General features: G+C 33.0%; 1 pseudogene; it reads left to right on the forward strand.

Annotated features, from left to right (window-relative positions):
• Positions 1-6,549: 6,549 nt before the first annotated feature.
• On the forward strand, positions 6,550-9,603 carry LOC120192485 (annotated as a pseudogene).
• The last annotated feature ends 7,711 nt before the right edge of the window (positions 9,604-17,314 follow it).

The following is a 17,314-nucleotide window of genomic DNA, read 5'->3' on the forward strand; positions in this document are numbered from 1 at the left end:
TCGATGCATAAGTAGTGCATCGATGCATCCCCATTAAATACAAACATCGAATAGGATTTATGCATCGATGCATGGTGTAGTGCATCGATGCATACCTTCATTAAAAGATGAAATTGGCTTTTCTTTGAGACTAAGGAGTAATAGTTTCGAATATATCAATCAGTACACTGATAAGTATTAATGTATTATTATGTAGATATAGAATGAAAGCTTGTTCCGGAACAAACTAAGGATTAGGATTGATTCAAACAACGAGGCCCAGGTGAGTGCGTACTAGTGATATGTAGTGTTTAATGGAAATAAGACTTGCGATGAGTCTATTTCCTAGAGTAATATGCATGAAGTCATGGACATGATTATGTGTAGTTATAATTATATGTGATTATCTGTATTACATTGATTGTATGTATGCATGACTAAAGATAATGATATGCTTTGTATATGCTATATGATGTATGTAAGACTTTAATATGTAATAATTGAAGAACATGAAATGAGTTATATGGTAGAGTCATATGAAATGAAATGAACATGAGAGAATAAGATAATCAAGTATAAGTTATATGATATGGTATAAGTGATTATACGAGAAATGTTAGGAGACTCTAGAAGAATAGTATGAATTCGAGGGCATAAATAAGGATATATAAGTAATATAGGGAAGATTGATAAATTAAAGGAAACTATGGTTTATGTATTATAGTGAAGAGCTACAAAGTTTTATTAAAGAATATTGGGGAAGTCATGAGAAATTGAACTAAATAAATAGATAGTTTATGTGAGTGGAAAAGGAAAATGATATAAAATAAATGGAAATTATTTATAAGATAGCATGAGACTAATCGAGCATGTAATATAAACTTTATAAAGGAGTACTTGGGTAAAATCATTATATGATACAATTATAGAGTATTACTATACAAATTATATTAAAATATGATATATGAGCATATGAATAAGTTTATAGGATATTGATAGGACATATAAGAATATTTAAATGTATGCTGATATGAAAAAGGGAATACAAAGAAATGGAGCATAAGGTAGATAATATGATATCAGTTATTATATATCTATATGATATATGTCATCAGATAATATGAAAGGACTCTGAAAATTGATATAAGCTACGTGAAAGTGTTCTAGGTGTTTCTATATGTTATATGAAGTATATGATCTTAAGTGAACAAGATATGATAAGTACGTTTACATGAATAAATGTGATTGGGTGAGAAATGATAGAAATTATATGAAAACATGATATATGTGACATGTGAATTATATGGAAATGCTCTACATGTAAGTGAACTATGTGATAATATGAAAAGAAGCTATGTGATACGTGATATGTGAAAGGGAATTACAAGTTTATGTGAATATTTGAAATGAAATAAATGATAATGCCCATGTTATGTGTCATGAGAGCTAGGGGTATAGTTGGCATGCCAAGAGTCGAGGGTCTACGCTGTCCTTCGGGACATATGTATATTCTTTGGAACATGTGTGAAGTCTGGAAAGACACATACTTGATCCCTAGTATATGTATATGATTCTTAAGGAATAATATGTGGTCCTTATGGACATTATTATATGACACTTCGGTGCAATTATACGAGCTGTGGTGACAGCATTAGTGCACAACCTCTATAGACTCACATATCGATAGTTCTCACATATGTACATGGGCTAATCCAGAGATATGAACAAATATATGTTAGTGGTATGAAAATATTATAGAAATGATATGATGTTGTGTGTGTATAGTGTTTGATTGAAAAGGTTAACCATAAAAATATGTGATTACATGATAAACTGTTAATAATGAATATGTGTATGTATGTATTTACTGTAGTTAATCTGATATGATTTTATATAATACGAAGAATGCATGGAATTGGTATAACATGATAGAACAGAACATGCATGTATTCATATATGTTATAAAGTGTATTATAAGTTGTTATGCCTCACTAAGTCTTCGACTTAGCGTGTGATTGTTTCACACGTAGGTTTCGGGAAGAGTAAAGAGTAATGCGGAGCAAGACAGGTCAGTTCTCCTTACCAAATGTCAAATCAGAAAATATATGTACTGGTTATAGAGTGTAGTTGGCATGTAATCTAAAGATATAAATTGTATGAACTCTGATATATTTTGTAAACGTTTTGAATAAGTTAAATGTTATCAAAGTTTTAAATTACTCACTATTTTATACGAATAAATGTTTGAAAAGTCAATGTGACACTTCGGACTCGTATCCGGGTCGGATATGGGTTGGGGGTGTTACAATGATAGTGTTTGTGATGTTGCAGCTTCTAATGATGGTGCTTGTGATGTTGCAGCCTTTGATGACGGTGTGATCCTTGATGTAGTTCTTCTCTTAAAATGTATTCATAAGTGTATGAAAATCTCAAAACATAATTTTAATATAAGGTTAAAAAAGAATAAGAAATATATACTTGTAGTTTTGTCCTGATGTGCCTTGATTCAACCCTTCTTTGGTTGGTTTCCCTTGCTGAGTTGAAATTAGGTCACCTAGGTGGCATGTTGCCTCGAACTATCCCTTTACAGGTCCTTTGGTTGTGTCCTGGTTGACCACACTGGGAGCAGTACATCATCAGATATTTCTTGCTCATTGTAGCATGAGACTTTGATGGCTCATCTGCTTCATTTATCCTATTTTTCTTAGGTCTTCCTGATGACCTTCTAATTGTTGGTGGTATAACTGGTTCATAAGAGGTGTCATTTAGCCGTTGAGGGTATCACATGGGTTGAATGAAGTGACAATAAATTTATCGCTGAGTGGTTACAAAATAAGAGTTGTGAACATAAGCTTCAGGCCTTTGATTATTTAACACCATTATAGAAACAACATGTATGCATATGATTCCTATCAATGAAAGAAATAAAAGTGGTTAAATTAATAAAGTAAATGAGAACAAAATTAAAACATAAGACACTTGATACAAACTAGTGTGATCCCACTTCCTACATGAGCATGAATGATTTTCTAAATCAATAGCATGCAGGTTAGATGGTCCAACAAACAATTGATATTTTTTACCTCCAGCATGTGTAAGCCAACACCTACAAATAAAAATCAATCAATAATAAATAACTTAAAGTTTTAATTGGAAACAAACTTAACAGTACCTACACATTAGTAAGAATAAAAAATTTAACAGTACCTAGTGGACTGTTGAATTGCAAGTTCAATTTTTTTTTACTCTTGGACACAAACTTACAGTGTACTTGTTTGCAACTTCATTTTTCATGGCAATATTTTCCATTATCTTGGTTCTAATCATCTCCATTAAAGTTAAAATTGGTTTATCTCAAGCTTCTAGAATCATCTTATAACAGAACAAAAAATGGCTTAGAATCATATTGTAATATAATCATATTTTAATCATTTTGCCATGCTAAAGCACTCAGACAAATTGGTGAATAACATGTCAGATTTACTTCTTTAGGAGAAATGAGATTTGGACCATTGAGCAGGATCTTTTGCATTCAACCAATCAAAGGCTGATTTTGATAATGCTTTCAGCTCATCCATTGCATCTTCAAACTCTTTTTTGTAGGTAGCTCTAGCTGCATTCCATAGTGCATCCTTTAAGTTATTTTCTTTGAATTGAGCATTATTCTTAAAGTTGGAGTACAAGTGTCTCACAAAAGTCATATGTTAAGGATTAGGTAAAACATGCATCGTTGCCTCAACTAGTCCCTAAAAAACAGTAAGCAAAGGATTAGAAAAAATGTTTAAAATATAAAGGAATAATTAAATAAAGGGTAAATCATAATTACCTTTTGCTTGTCAGACATAAATGTGATATTATGGGAGGTTTCAATCTCCAAATCAGTTGCCAATAATAAAAGAAACCAAGAACAAGATGATTTATTTTCACTATCAACAACAGTATAAGCAATTGGATAGATATTGTCATTATCATCAATACCATCAATGCTAATTATAGGTCTACAACCTTTGAATCCTTCTTTGCATGCTTGTAAACATATGTACATTCTTTCAAACACCCTATTATCCAATTTTAGAATGGTTGTGCTTCCAAGGTTAGAAGACTTAATTTCTCCAAGATAATCATATATCTTTGAGTATTGACCCTTGTGACTCCCAAAGACCATATCAAGAGTTAAGTGCTTAGCTCTTAAGCATTTACTCAATGACACTTTATACACATGATCTTCTAATGTCTTAAAGCTCTAATTGGGTACTGAGGATTAGCCCTAAAATTTTCAAAATATATTTTAGCCATCCACTTATAGGTTGTATTTTTATTTTTAAAACCCATCAAACAGTTATGCTCTCCTACATAAGACTTAATCTGCCATGAGGTGTTTGTGTCATCTTTTCGATTAACCCTTGATGCCCAAATATACCACGGACACCCTTCCTTGCAAACAACATGCACCCTAACACTGTCAGTTCTTTTGAATTTGATATTAGCCCTATTCTTAATCTCATATTGCCTGACAGCCTCTTTGAACTTCAACTTATCACCAAAATCATTTCAACTTTAAACTGTGGGTTTTCCATATCAGTTTCAAGGTTAAACTAAAGACATATATGTTTTCTTCGACCATCAGAGTCAGAGTCAGAATCAGATTCATTTTCAATATTCAATGACTATACTCCATCATTTTTATTTTTATCATTCAAAGATGCATCAATATTTCCCTCATCTTTATTGTTTAACCCATTAAATTCTCTTTCAAAATATACTCCCACGTGTACCTCACGTACATACCCCTCTTCCTCACTCACATCGTTTTCACCGTATTCAAAACTACTATCAGAAGAATCAATGTCATCAATAACATATTCTGTATTTTCTTTAGAGTTTAACTTAATCATGAATGTTTCATAAGTTTCATGCATTTCAGTTATAACAGTTTAGTTTCAAGTGCATTCTGATATAGTGGTTTCTTTCGAAAAATTTGCTTCATTTTCTTCCAAGTACAAATGAATGTGCATATTCATGGGCATATCTTCTAACATGCTAATGATATCACAGTCTATTCTTAATGACTTAACAGTAAATTTAGGCCCAGATTATTTCTAAAACAAATGCCACAAACCAGAATAACATAACTCTTCCACAATATCATACATTTCAAGCATTGACATACTGTCCACATGACACATATCGATAAAACTTACCTCTTTTCCAGTGTATTTAAAACCAGATGAATTTATCATAAAGCCACCATGATGCATAACAATTGTGAAATATTCAGATTCTCTACCTGACAAAACTTATTAAAAAACAGTTATTATTAAAAAATACTTTAAAATAATAGTGGTCTCTTTACCCTACTTTTAGAATAATGGTAGTAAATATATAAAACCCAGTAGATGGGTCATCATTCACATGCAAACTTGTAAAAAAAAATTAGGACCACCATTGATGACAAATTTAGAACAATGAATCATACAAGCAACAAATTTGATGCAACAACCACCGACCATAAAAAGGTATAAAAATAGTCAACATGCAACAATATACATTTATATGGATAAATTATTGATTCAATACAGTCATATGCAACAAAAATATATTCATGTGGGAAAGCAGCAACAATCACAAGATAAAAAAAACCCTATTTCAGGTACATAATTAACGAAGAAACAACAAATATTTAGAGATAGAGTATTTTCAGATAAAAACCCTAAAAATATTTCAAACAAATCTTCAAAAAACCTTTTCTTTTCAAACACCATTACCATATTTCATGCTCTCTATTTCTTTGGGTTGTAGGAATCGTTTCTCTATTTTGCTTTTGTAATGAAAGAATTTTTTTTAGTGACAGAGAATTTTTAGAATTTTTTTAACATATGATGGATGTTGGTTCCTTCATCTTATGGTTTTTAAGGAAAATAGTTTCAAGCTTTTAATTTTGTTTTGGGAATAATAACATATTAATGAATAGTTTAATGGGTTTTGGGAATAATAAAAGTCATTCATAAAACTAAACCGTTTTAGGAATAAAAATAGTCATTTAAAAAACTACGTCGTTTTAATAAAACAGTCTATATCATCACCGTCACAGTATTGAAACGTCATGTCATCGTTCCGTTAATGAATTAATGGCGGGGGTGACATAATTACAGTGAAACATAAATGTCCATGATAAAATTAACAAAATTAAAACGTCAATGATATTTTCGAACCAGAACTTAAAGGTGAATGATATTTGAAGTAGTTTACCCTACTTATTAATCCTTTGGTTCTTGTTTCTTTAATGAGAGTTTTTGAATTTTCTATTTTTCCGAGAAATAAGCAGCCAATAAGAAGGTATCAGACAATTCAACTCAGCGAGTCCCAATCAAAGCCCACGAAATCAACTGAGCCACCACCAATATCTCATCGCTCTCATCATGACCGTTTTTCTTACGGCTCCCATCATCAGCGTCCCAGATGTATTCACAAGTTTTCCATCAACAAACGTAGACCCCGGGCCCGCCAATATCACCGCAATATATATATATTTTATGGAGTATAACTTAGTTTCAAAGCCTTGAAATTTGAATCATCTGTACACTTTAACTTTTATTCGTCAAACAATGACCAATCTCGTTACCGGTGTAATCTTTCTCCTGTTATCGGTCGCCGGAATCACCTCTGCCTGTAGAAATGTTATCGGGGACTTTCTCCAGTTACCTTCGGAAGCTTCGAGGTTCTTCCACCGGAGTGACGATGATGAAGTTGGTGGCACTAAATGGGCCATCCTAATAGCTGGATCTAATGGTTATTGGAATTACAGGCATCAGGTCAGAAAACTTTCACAGAATTAACTTTTTTTTTCCTTGTTGACATGATTTTTGAAAATATTTATGATCGTCAACCTCCACCTGAATTCAAAATAGTGTAATTTGTCAACAAAGTTTTTTAATCTATTTTATCATTTTATTGTGAATTTCTTTGTTGTTTGATCGGTCTTAAATTTGTTAAAATGTATTGGTAATTATTTCAGGCTGATGTTTGTCATGCTTATCAACTCCTAAGGAACGGTGGTTTGAAAGATGAGAATATCGTCGTCTTTATGTACGATGATATAGCTTTCAATGTAGAAAACCCTAGGCCTGGTGTTATCATTAACAATCCTCAGGGATCTGATGTTTATAAGGGAGTTCCAAAGGTTTGTTCTATTTTTTTTTTCTTTTGAAGAAATTGTTGCTAATTTTACATTTTCTGATTATGATCGTTGCCTTGTTGTTCTTCTGTAGGATTATACTGACAGCTTTTTTGCGGCTATCCTCGGAAACAAATCTGCAATCACCGGGGGTAGTGGGAAGGTTGTAAATAGTGGCCCTAATGATCATATCTTCATATACTACACTGACCATGGGGGTCCTGGTATTCTTGGTTAGTAATCGAATTAGCAGTTACTTTCGTGTTGCTTTCGGATCATGTCTTAGCTTCATATCTATTACTTGCAGAGTGTAGTATTGTATTCAGCTTGCAATTTAATACTTGTTTCTAAAGCTGCTAATGGTTCATTTTGTGTTAATACAGGGATGCCCACCTGGCCTTATCTCTTTGCTGATGACTTGATTGATGTTTTAAAGAAAAAACACGCTTTAGGGACCTATAAAAGCTTGGTAATTTTATGTTCTGATAATTATCGATTTTGAATGAGATTTCTTATTGCTTTTCTGCTGTTCTAAAGTTCTTGTCCACATGTAACTTTGTAGGTATTCTATCTTGAAGCTTGTGAGTCAGGAAGTATCTTTGAGGGTCTCCTTCCCGAGGGTTTGAATATCTATGCAACTACAGCATCAAATGCGAGAATAGCTGGGGAACCTATTGTCCCGAAGAGTACCCAAGTCCTCCCCCAGAATATGATACCTGCTTGGGAGACTTGTACAGTGTTGCTTGGATGGAGGACAGGTTGGTATACTATTCAAGCATGCTCATCGTATAAGTCCTTTTCATTTATCCTTGGAAATATTGAATATGCAATCATTTCAAAGTTGAATCTGATTGTCTAGATCTGTTTACTCCGGAATTAAGCAAGTTTTATATAAATTAACTTCAGTTTGTTTCTTGGCTGCACCTTGTTGAACTAAAGTGTTAGTAGACAAATGTAAAAAGTCCGAGGCAAAGTGGGTGTTAATTGTTATACATGTAAATTTGATTCTTTAGTATGATCTAGACTAAAATAGATATCTTTCATAACTGAGGAATCGACTTTTGTTTTATTTTTGTTAACTTACTTCCCTTGGTGTGAATCCTATTTTGTGTTTCTGTCGAGCAGTGATGTACATAATTTGCGGACAGAGAGTTTGCACCAGCAATACGAAGTTGTAAGGCTCTTACAAAGAGTTTTTGCATGAACTCTGTTCTTTTTCTTTTATCAGGAAAATATAAAGATTTCAATTTCATTTTGTGTGGTTGTTATTGATTACTGTTTAGATCTAAGAAATATGAAGATATATCCAAAAAAAGGGAGCTTTACAATTTCATTTTTTGGGCTTTTTGCAGGTGAAAAAGAGGACTATCGGTGACAATTATGTTTATGGCTCTCATGTCATGCAATATGGTGATATTGGGCTTAGTAAGGACAGTCTCTTTGCATACTTGGGCACAGATCCGGCAAATGATAACTTCACCTTTGTGGACGAGAACTCCTTGCAACCACCTACAAAAGCTGTTAACCAGCGTGATGCTGATCTTGTCCATTTTTGGTACAAGGTTTGTGTCTTGTTTCTTCTTGAGATATATATTAAACACGACACTTGCTTCTTCGCATCTCTTTCTTCAAAATGCTCTCGTTTCAAATGATTTCTTACATTTGAAAGCTGTCCTTATGCTAGTTCTAGAATCCATCTAATTCGGAGCTTTCTCGCCAATCTACTTTACAGTATCGCAAGGCACCCGAGGAGTCTGTTAGGAAGGCTGAAGCCCAGAAGCAGTTTGTTGAAGCCATGTCTCATAGAATGCATGTAGATAACAGTATTAAACTCATCGGAAAACTTTTATTTGGAATAGAAAGAGGCCCGGACATTTTGAGCACCGTTCGTCCAGCTGGCCAACCGCTTGTAGATGACTGGAAATGCCTTAAGAAAATGGTAAATACTCTTTGATTCTCAGCCTCTTTCCTTGTTTTCTTGTCTCTTGCTACTTTAAAACATACGTTGTTCATCGCTAGCCCAGTACGGGATGAAACACATGCGATCCCTTGCAAACATCTGCAATGCCGGAATTCAGACAGAACAGATGGCCGAGGCCTCCGCACAAGCTTGTGTTAGCATTCCTAACAATCGTTGGAGCTCTGTTCAGAAAGGGTTCACTGCATAAAAACTTAGCGGAATCGGCAAATATTATTGGCCGAAGCTTGGATGATGGTTGTTTTTTCGCTTCGTGATTTCTTGTATTCCGAATAGTCCGAATGCTGCTGCATTTTTATGACTATCCATGTGATTTACTTATTTGTATAATTATGTAGAAGCAACTGCGTATCAGACTCCTAATGTAAGTACGGTTAGGATGTGTTGTATCAGACGATAATGTTTGTATATAAATGATCTATGATGCAATTATCTTATTTTAAATGAAAAAAAAACAAATACTTGTTTTAAATATCATTATACTTGGGATCTAAATTGTTATTTTACCAATTTAAATACTTTTTAAATAGGTTTTTTTCTCGACCAATTTTATTAGATGTAGTTTAATTGTTTAAATTAGTTATAGACTAATTTTTATTGAATTAATGGCATTATATTTCCTCATATTACAAAAATCATTCTAAATTGATTTTTAAACTTTTGAACATTCTAATTTCATAATCAAAATAAGAGTTTCAATCTTCTCCAAAGCAAATCTTGAGTTGGTCAGAAATTTAAAGAGAATAAGTATAGTTTTTGAGGTTGCTGCTGGTTTGAAGCTCAATGTTAAAAAGACTAAGCTCTTTAGGGTTAATGTGGATTTAAATAGAATTAAATTTTGGGCAGATGCGATTCACTGTTGGTGGGACGTTTTTCCTACAACATACTTGAGTCTTCTTCTGGGTCACAAACGAAACTCCAAGGCTTTATGGCAGCCCATCATGGAAAAGGTAAGTTCTCGATTAGAAGGCTGGAAAGTAAAGCTTCTCTCCTTCAGGGGTAGAATTACTCTGGTAAGATCAGTGTTCTCTAATATACAGGTTTACTATATTTCACTGTTTTCTATCCTAGTTTCTGTGGCTGAAAAGTTAACAAGTGTATAGCTAATTTTGTTTGGGGTGCTAAGTCTGATAGAATGATTCACTCGATTAAGTGGGAAAATATTTGTAGGCCAAAGTCGAGGATTGGGTTTTTTTTATGTAAAAGTTAGAAACCGGGCTTTGTTGAACAAGTGGATTTGGAGGTTTGGTGAGGATAAAGTTAGTTTGTGGAAAAATGTAGTGGCTGCCAAGTATGGATATGATCAGGATTCGTTGTTACCGATAGAAGTACAAAGTCGAAATTCTTCATGGGTTTGGCGAAATATCATCGCGCTGTTGTCTTCAAATGGGGATGTGCTTTCCGCTAATTATAAATGTGTGATGGGGAATGGGAATAAAATCGAATTTTGGGTCGATCATTGACGGAAGTGCTTTTATTAAATGGAGTTTGGGAGTGGAAGATCGAGACCAGGAGGCCATTATTCGACTGGGAGGTGGTTATTTGGTATGAGTTTCTCGAGGTTCTAAATAGAGCTATTAGTATTGTCCCGGGAGAGGACAGATTGAAATGGCTGGGTTCTTCTAATGGGGTATACTCGCTGAAAAGCTCTGCTTGCAGGTAGCTTGTGATGGGGTTATTGAGGATCCTATTTGGAAACTAGTTTGGATTAAATCAGCTCCACTCAAAGTTGTAGCCTTTGTTTGGAACCAAAGATTGCCTAATATTCAGGAACTTTCAAAGCGTGGAGTACCTCTGGCAGAAAATTCTCTTTGTGTTATGTGTAGAAGAGAACTTGAATCGATAAATCATGCTCTGTGCCATTGCGATTAAGTGTGGAAAGTTTGGCAGAGATGGTGTAGTGTATGGAAGATTAATTTTGTCTCTCCTGAAAACATGAAATCGCTGCTTGTGGTTTGGTACAATCAAAGGGTGAGAAGGAAGTTACAATCACTATGGATTTTGGGTTTTTTTTGTCTCATTTGGAATTTCTGGCTTTGCAGAAACGAAGCCCTCTATAAAAGTTGTTCGTTCTCTAAGGATAAAATTTTTGATTTAGCGATGTTCAGGATAGGGGTCTGGGCTAATTGCAATTGGCCGGCGACAATACCTTCTGTTCAAGATTTTGTTGGGTGCTTAGATGCAATCCTTCATGGTGACAGGTGACTGTGTGTGCTAGTGTAGCTCTTGGGTTGGTTCTTGTTTAGAGTTCTGAGCCGTGGCGGAAGTCCTGTCGATGTTCACTGTGGTATTTGTTTTAGCCCGAGGAGTTTGTTTATTCTGGTGGATCCTGTTTTTGTGGGGTGTTAAATTTTTTCTCCTAGCTGGGTGGTTAGTTTTTCCCAAGATTTGGAGTTCCCTTTATTTTGCTTTGTTCTTTGGTATTGTAAAGCCATCAATGGATCTTTTGATGCTGCTTGTGGTTTGTTGGCTTACAATACTGTTACTTCTTTGTTTTGTTGTTGATTTGGGGGAAGGTTTGTTCTTTGGTTCTACTAGCAGGGATCTCCATTCTTCTGAGTTGATTGTTATTCGTGGGTGCCAAGAGGAATGTTAGCTCTCATTGGTTCTGGAAATCTTATGTTTGTAGCTAGTGATTGTGTCCGTTGTGGTGCTTCGATTCCGGCTGTGTTTCACGTTGCTATTACAGTCTGGTGTGGCAGTGGAGTATGCCCTTCTGGTGGTCGGTTAGGCTCCTGTGGTTCCAGCTTTGGGGCCGTTTGGGTAGCATTGCGTTTATTTTGGGTGTTATGTTCCTTGCTTCTTTGTGTGGCGTCATTTTAGTAGTGTGTTGCTGCCCGGAGAGTTTGGTTTTGCTAAAGGTCGGGTACGGTTTTTTGTGTGGTAATGGTGTGTTGCTTCAAGTGCAGCAGTGTGTTTTGTGAATGGTAACTAGTATGCCATTCTTTTGCTTTCATGTGTAACGTACATCTTTTCTCTCCTATTACTAGTTTTCTCACTTCAAGGTGTACTTTTTTTTTATATTTAGAATTAGAGAGAATTTTTAAAGAGATCTTTAAATGCGTTGTACTTTGTGTCCTAATATATATACAAAATATTCCTTTTTTTTAAAAAAAAAAGTTTTAGTTTAAATTAGTTATATACTAAATTTTATCGAGTTAATTACATTATCTTTCTTCAAATTATGATCATCATTCTAAATTGATTTCTATACTTAACATTCTAATTTTAACATCAAACTAAGAGTTTCAGTTTAAATGAGTCTCAAACTTTTGAATATTCTAATATTTTCCTCAAACTATTATCCTTCGTTCTCCAAACTTTTCAACATTTTAACTTCATCCTAGACTATCAATTTATGCTACACCCATCACCACCAGTTACTAAAAATATTAAGCTAAACTATATCATTATATGTTTGAAAAAAAATTAAGTTAAACCATGATTAAAACTGATTACATGTTTAGATGAATTTGAGAAAGAATTTAGAATATTCAAAAATTTGAGATTGATTTAGAATAATGATTACAATTTAGAGATAAAATTAAAAAAATGAAGACTGATTTAAAATGAAACTTATAATTTAACGACGAAATTAAAATATAAAAAATTTAAAATTGGATTTAAAATAAGAAAAGCCCTTCTTCCTCTGCCTTTTGACTCTATCTTGCCCTTTCTTTAGGGAATTGCGGAGTGAATGAGTGCGAATGTAAGTAGAAATCTAAAATAAATGAGTCGGGAAAAAAAGAAGAAGAGAAAACAATGACCGCTCCTTTTCACTGACTCAATGGCTTGTGAGTCACGGCTAGATAAGAATGAATGGTAGTTTTGTAGCCAAAAAAGAGAGAGATTTCACCCTTCACGTGACTCCATGAAAGACTAGAAATTTCCTTTAGAAGGAAGAATGCAATTGATTAAAGCTTAAGGTGGGGTGTTGTCCACCAAAGACTCGACATGTCATCGTCAAATTGTGAGAATTTGATGGCTTTGGTTGTTCCGTCGAAACTTGTTTTCTAAGAAAATGACGTTATATATTTTCACCTATATTTGACGGACCAATGAAATCAAAACATTTAAATTACTTTTACATATGAGCATGACTCCCATGTCGTCTTCTTTGCTTTAAGAAATTGACCGTATTTGGTTTTTTTCTTTCTTTCTCGAAATCACTTTTAATTTTTATTTTTGTCTTAAAGTTTAATCACTTTTTAATTTGGTCCTCAATTTTAGATCTCATTACAATTAAAATGAGATAGAACCCAAGTTTAAGAACTAGATAAAAAAACGTACCAATTTTCAGGGACCAAATGAAGGGAAATTGTGAGAGAAAATGGTTTATTCCTTTTTCATAATTTGGTGAATTATGAGTCTGTTTTTTTTAAGCTCACAACGATCGGTTGATGGATTTTCTCATAGTATTACCAATTTGGACTAAAACATGATAATAGTATAGGTTTGCGATTAAATGCTGTCCATTTAAAATATAAAGACTAAAATTCAAATTTTAAAAATATTATAAGGATAAGACCCATAATTTAACACTGTACATAAAATAAGGTCAATGGCAACACCCTTGTCTTACCGGTCATTAAACCGACTTAAATCAACAATGAGTCAACATAAAAAAATGAGAAATTAAGGTGGCAATGTTTACATCGACATTCTTAACCACACAAGACATCTGTCAAAAAAGAAAATGACATCAATCTTACCTGTAAGAATTTATCTCCTGATTATTAATAATAATAATCTTCATGTTATTTCAGTATGTGGCAAACTGGCAATTACTTATTGGTCCAAATTTGAGTTTATCTTAATTTATAGCTAATTTGAAAATACTTAATTTTACACATATAATTTAAATAAAAGAAAATTAAAAAAAAGGAACCCAACTAATTAATTAGAGCAAATAGAAGGAACGATGAGGATGTTTTCCAATTTGAATGTTTGATACTACTCTTGCAATATTTGGTGATTTACGTAATTACGTTTACGGATTGATTGTACACTGAAGTTATTTGGTTTCAACATCTAACAAGGCGTGTTTAAAATGACACTTTATATAATTCAATATAACTATAAATGTAATTAAGTATATAATTCAATATAACTATAAATGTAATTAAGTCTAATTATATAGAATTTAAATATAATTATACAATTATTTAATTTTATAATAATTGATATTGTTTTAGAATTAAAATTTATATAATTTTGTAATTATAATTTCTAATACTCCAAATATGAAATGAGATAACTTTTAAAATAATAATTATAGTTCATGAAATTAATAATAATGCTTAAACACACTTCTAGCATCGAATGTTATTATATTTGAGGACAAATTAAATCGAACTATTAAACTTTAATCTATAAAACTTTAATTTAAAACTTAGTAAAAATATGAAAATAAATTAGTTAATCTCTTTAATTTGTTATAAAAAATGGAAAGAATTATATGTGATATTTTCTGAATTCCATGAGAGATGAATGAATATAATACTGTTTGGGGGAAGAGAAAACGAAAGAAAATGCAAAGCATAAGATGCAAGAAATTAGAAAACAAATGAAATGAATATAGTAAAAACTATTTCACTATACTAATAGAAATTACATCAATCAATGATAATAGTGAAAATAATTAATGTCCAAAACATCGATAATCAATAAATCTGTGCAGCAAATATCATAGCTAACATCTCTCTCTAACATAATAATATAATCACTCACCAGATCTGCTACTCCAACATCTAAAATACCAAACAAAACTTAAAATATGTAAAAACGGAAAAACAGAGCATCATCTCTACACCACCAATATCCCCCGCCAGCACAAGAGATTACATCCTTCAGATCCTGAGAGTCGAACCGAAAAGAAGAGCCGTGGCGGCAGCAGAAACGGCGGCGAAAAATGACGGCGAGAAAGAGACAGCTCCAGAGGTGGGGCTCGGAGCTGGAGCTTCAGCAGCGATGGCGGAACTCATGAGTGCGCAAACAGCAACGAAGACGAGCATTACAGAAGCCTTTGTGAGAGCCATTGTTGATGAGAATACTTAAACGTTAAACAATAAAATCGAAGCTTTTTCCTTTTCGTTTGAACACAGGAAATTTGCAAGGTATTTGTGATATTGGGAGATGAAGGTAGGGTCTGCTATATAAAGCGTGAAAGACGGGAAGGTCGGTCAGCTGCCCGTATTTTCCAGCCTGGAGATTGTTATATAACGGGGCCCACTGTTTTAAGAGTTTCCTTAATTGTATTAATTATGATTACACGCGTGTAAATATAAAAGGTCTATTTCTGATTTTAGTCCCCTTACTATATTAAAAATATGGGATTTAGTCTTTTTAATTTAATCTTTTAATTTTATAATATTATTAGTATATTAAAATTGATAATACTATCATTTTTTACCTTCAAATGACGATGTTGATTTTCTTATTGTCATTTGATCTCGTAGAGAAAATCGTGTGAAAATCCAATCAACTCGAATGCTTAAGACTTTTTAAAGAAAATTTTCAGATCATCTTGTTAACTACAACACTTAAATGTGTTATTTAGACATACTAATGGAATTATAAAAATAAAGAGATTGAATCACGTTAAATTAAAGTAGATGAATAAAAATATGTAGTTTCAGCATAATGGAGGGATTAAAATAAACAATAGACCAAATACTTAATTACCAGCCTGATATTTTGTGATAATGACGATGTGTGAAAGATGTAAAACGCCGTCGTTCTGTTTGTTACGCGCGAATCTCTGTTGTCTCCATTCATGTAATTATTATAATTTGGATTTTTTTTATCATTTCGAGCTGTATAGTGGAAACATTGAACTATTGAGCGAATCCAATTATATTCGATAAAGGTTAGGCCACCAATCGATGTTTGATATTCACTCGTGTTCACAACGCGCAAATGATGAAGAGAAGAGGAAAGGTGGAGACGGGCGGGTCAACCCATCTCAACCCGGCCGTAATTTAGGAAACAATTCCGCCGGGAAACAACTTAATGCGCGGAATCATTGAGGACGCACATGGTGTAGCGGAAAGTGGGTCAAGCAGGGGAGAACACGTGGAAGGACCAAAAATGACATGTATTTTGCAAAGAGCCAAAGCCAGAGGGAAAGATACGTGTATCTATACGAATTCCAGAAACTTCCGCTTTGACCTGAGGCTTAGAAAGGTAAAAGCTGAAATGAAGGTGTTTAACTGGGACACACACGGTCTTTAATTACTCACACACGTATGAGTTCCTCAATTTTAGTTATCCTTTGTCATCAGTTAATTAAGCCAGCAATTAAGCATTCTTTTTAATTTGGCGTGTACGTGGTGGGTAGAGCACATGTTGCGTTAATCTCAGCAATTATGCTCAGAGAATGGATTCCCTTCCTAACGAACTAAGCCAATTAAAGAGTATATATAATTCATTAATTGATTAATTTAGATTATATAATATAAATTTTTATTGTATAAATGATTTTTTAATTTTATTTACTATATTCACAGTTCAATGAATCTAACATCAGGATTTAAACTTTTATTTCTTTTAGATTTATATCAATTTCGGATTTGAATTATTCTAGATTCAACTTAATTTTAGCCTGTCATTTAGGTTTCCTGTCAATTTTAGGGTTGAATAATCTCAAAGTCTAACTCATTTCGAGTTTGGGTTATTCCAAGTTATAATCATTTTTGGATTTAAGGTTAAGTGAGATTGAATTTAAATTGTTAATTTTTAAGATCAAATTAAATTAAGTTTACATTTAAATTAATTGAATTAAATTTCCGGATTCAAATAAAAATTGTCAGGTATAGATCGAGTCAATCACTAGTTGCAAATTTTTTGTCCAAATTTCAGGTTTATGTTTACATAATGTTTATAGCTAGCAGTAATATGATTTAACGCAATATGTATAAAATTATAACTAAACCGAATAAGTGAATAAAATAGTAAATAATAAAGCATTAAAGTTTTACATAATTTGAAAAAAAAAATTCGATTAGCTATTAAAGACATTTGATTATTTCAGTTTTAGCTAATTTAATTCGACTACCGACCAAAACACCCCTAAATTTTACACATTTCTTCATGTATTGTATTCCCTATGTTTTCTGAATATGTTTTGCAAGTAAATTTCCAGTCAAAAATTTCTTAGTAACAAATAAGATGAGAAATTTATG

This window comes from Hibiscus syriacus, unplaced genomic scaffold, assembly GCF_006381635.1.
Source record: "Hibiscus syriacus cultivar Baekdansim isolate YM2019G1 unplaced genomic scaffold, ASM638163v2 tig00116975_pilon, whole genome shotgun sequence".
In the NCBI taxonomy this organism is placed as follows: domain Eukaryota; kingdom Viridiplantae; phylum Streptophyta; class Magnoliopsida; order Malvales; family Malvaceae; genus Hibiscus; species Hibiscus syriacus.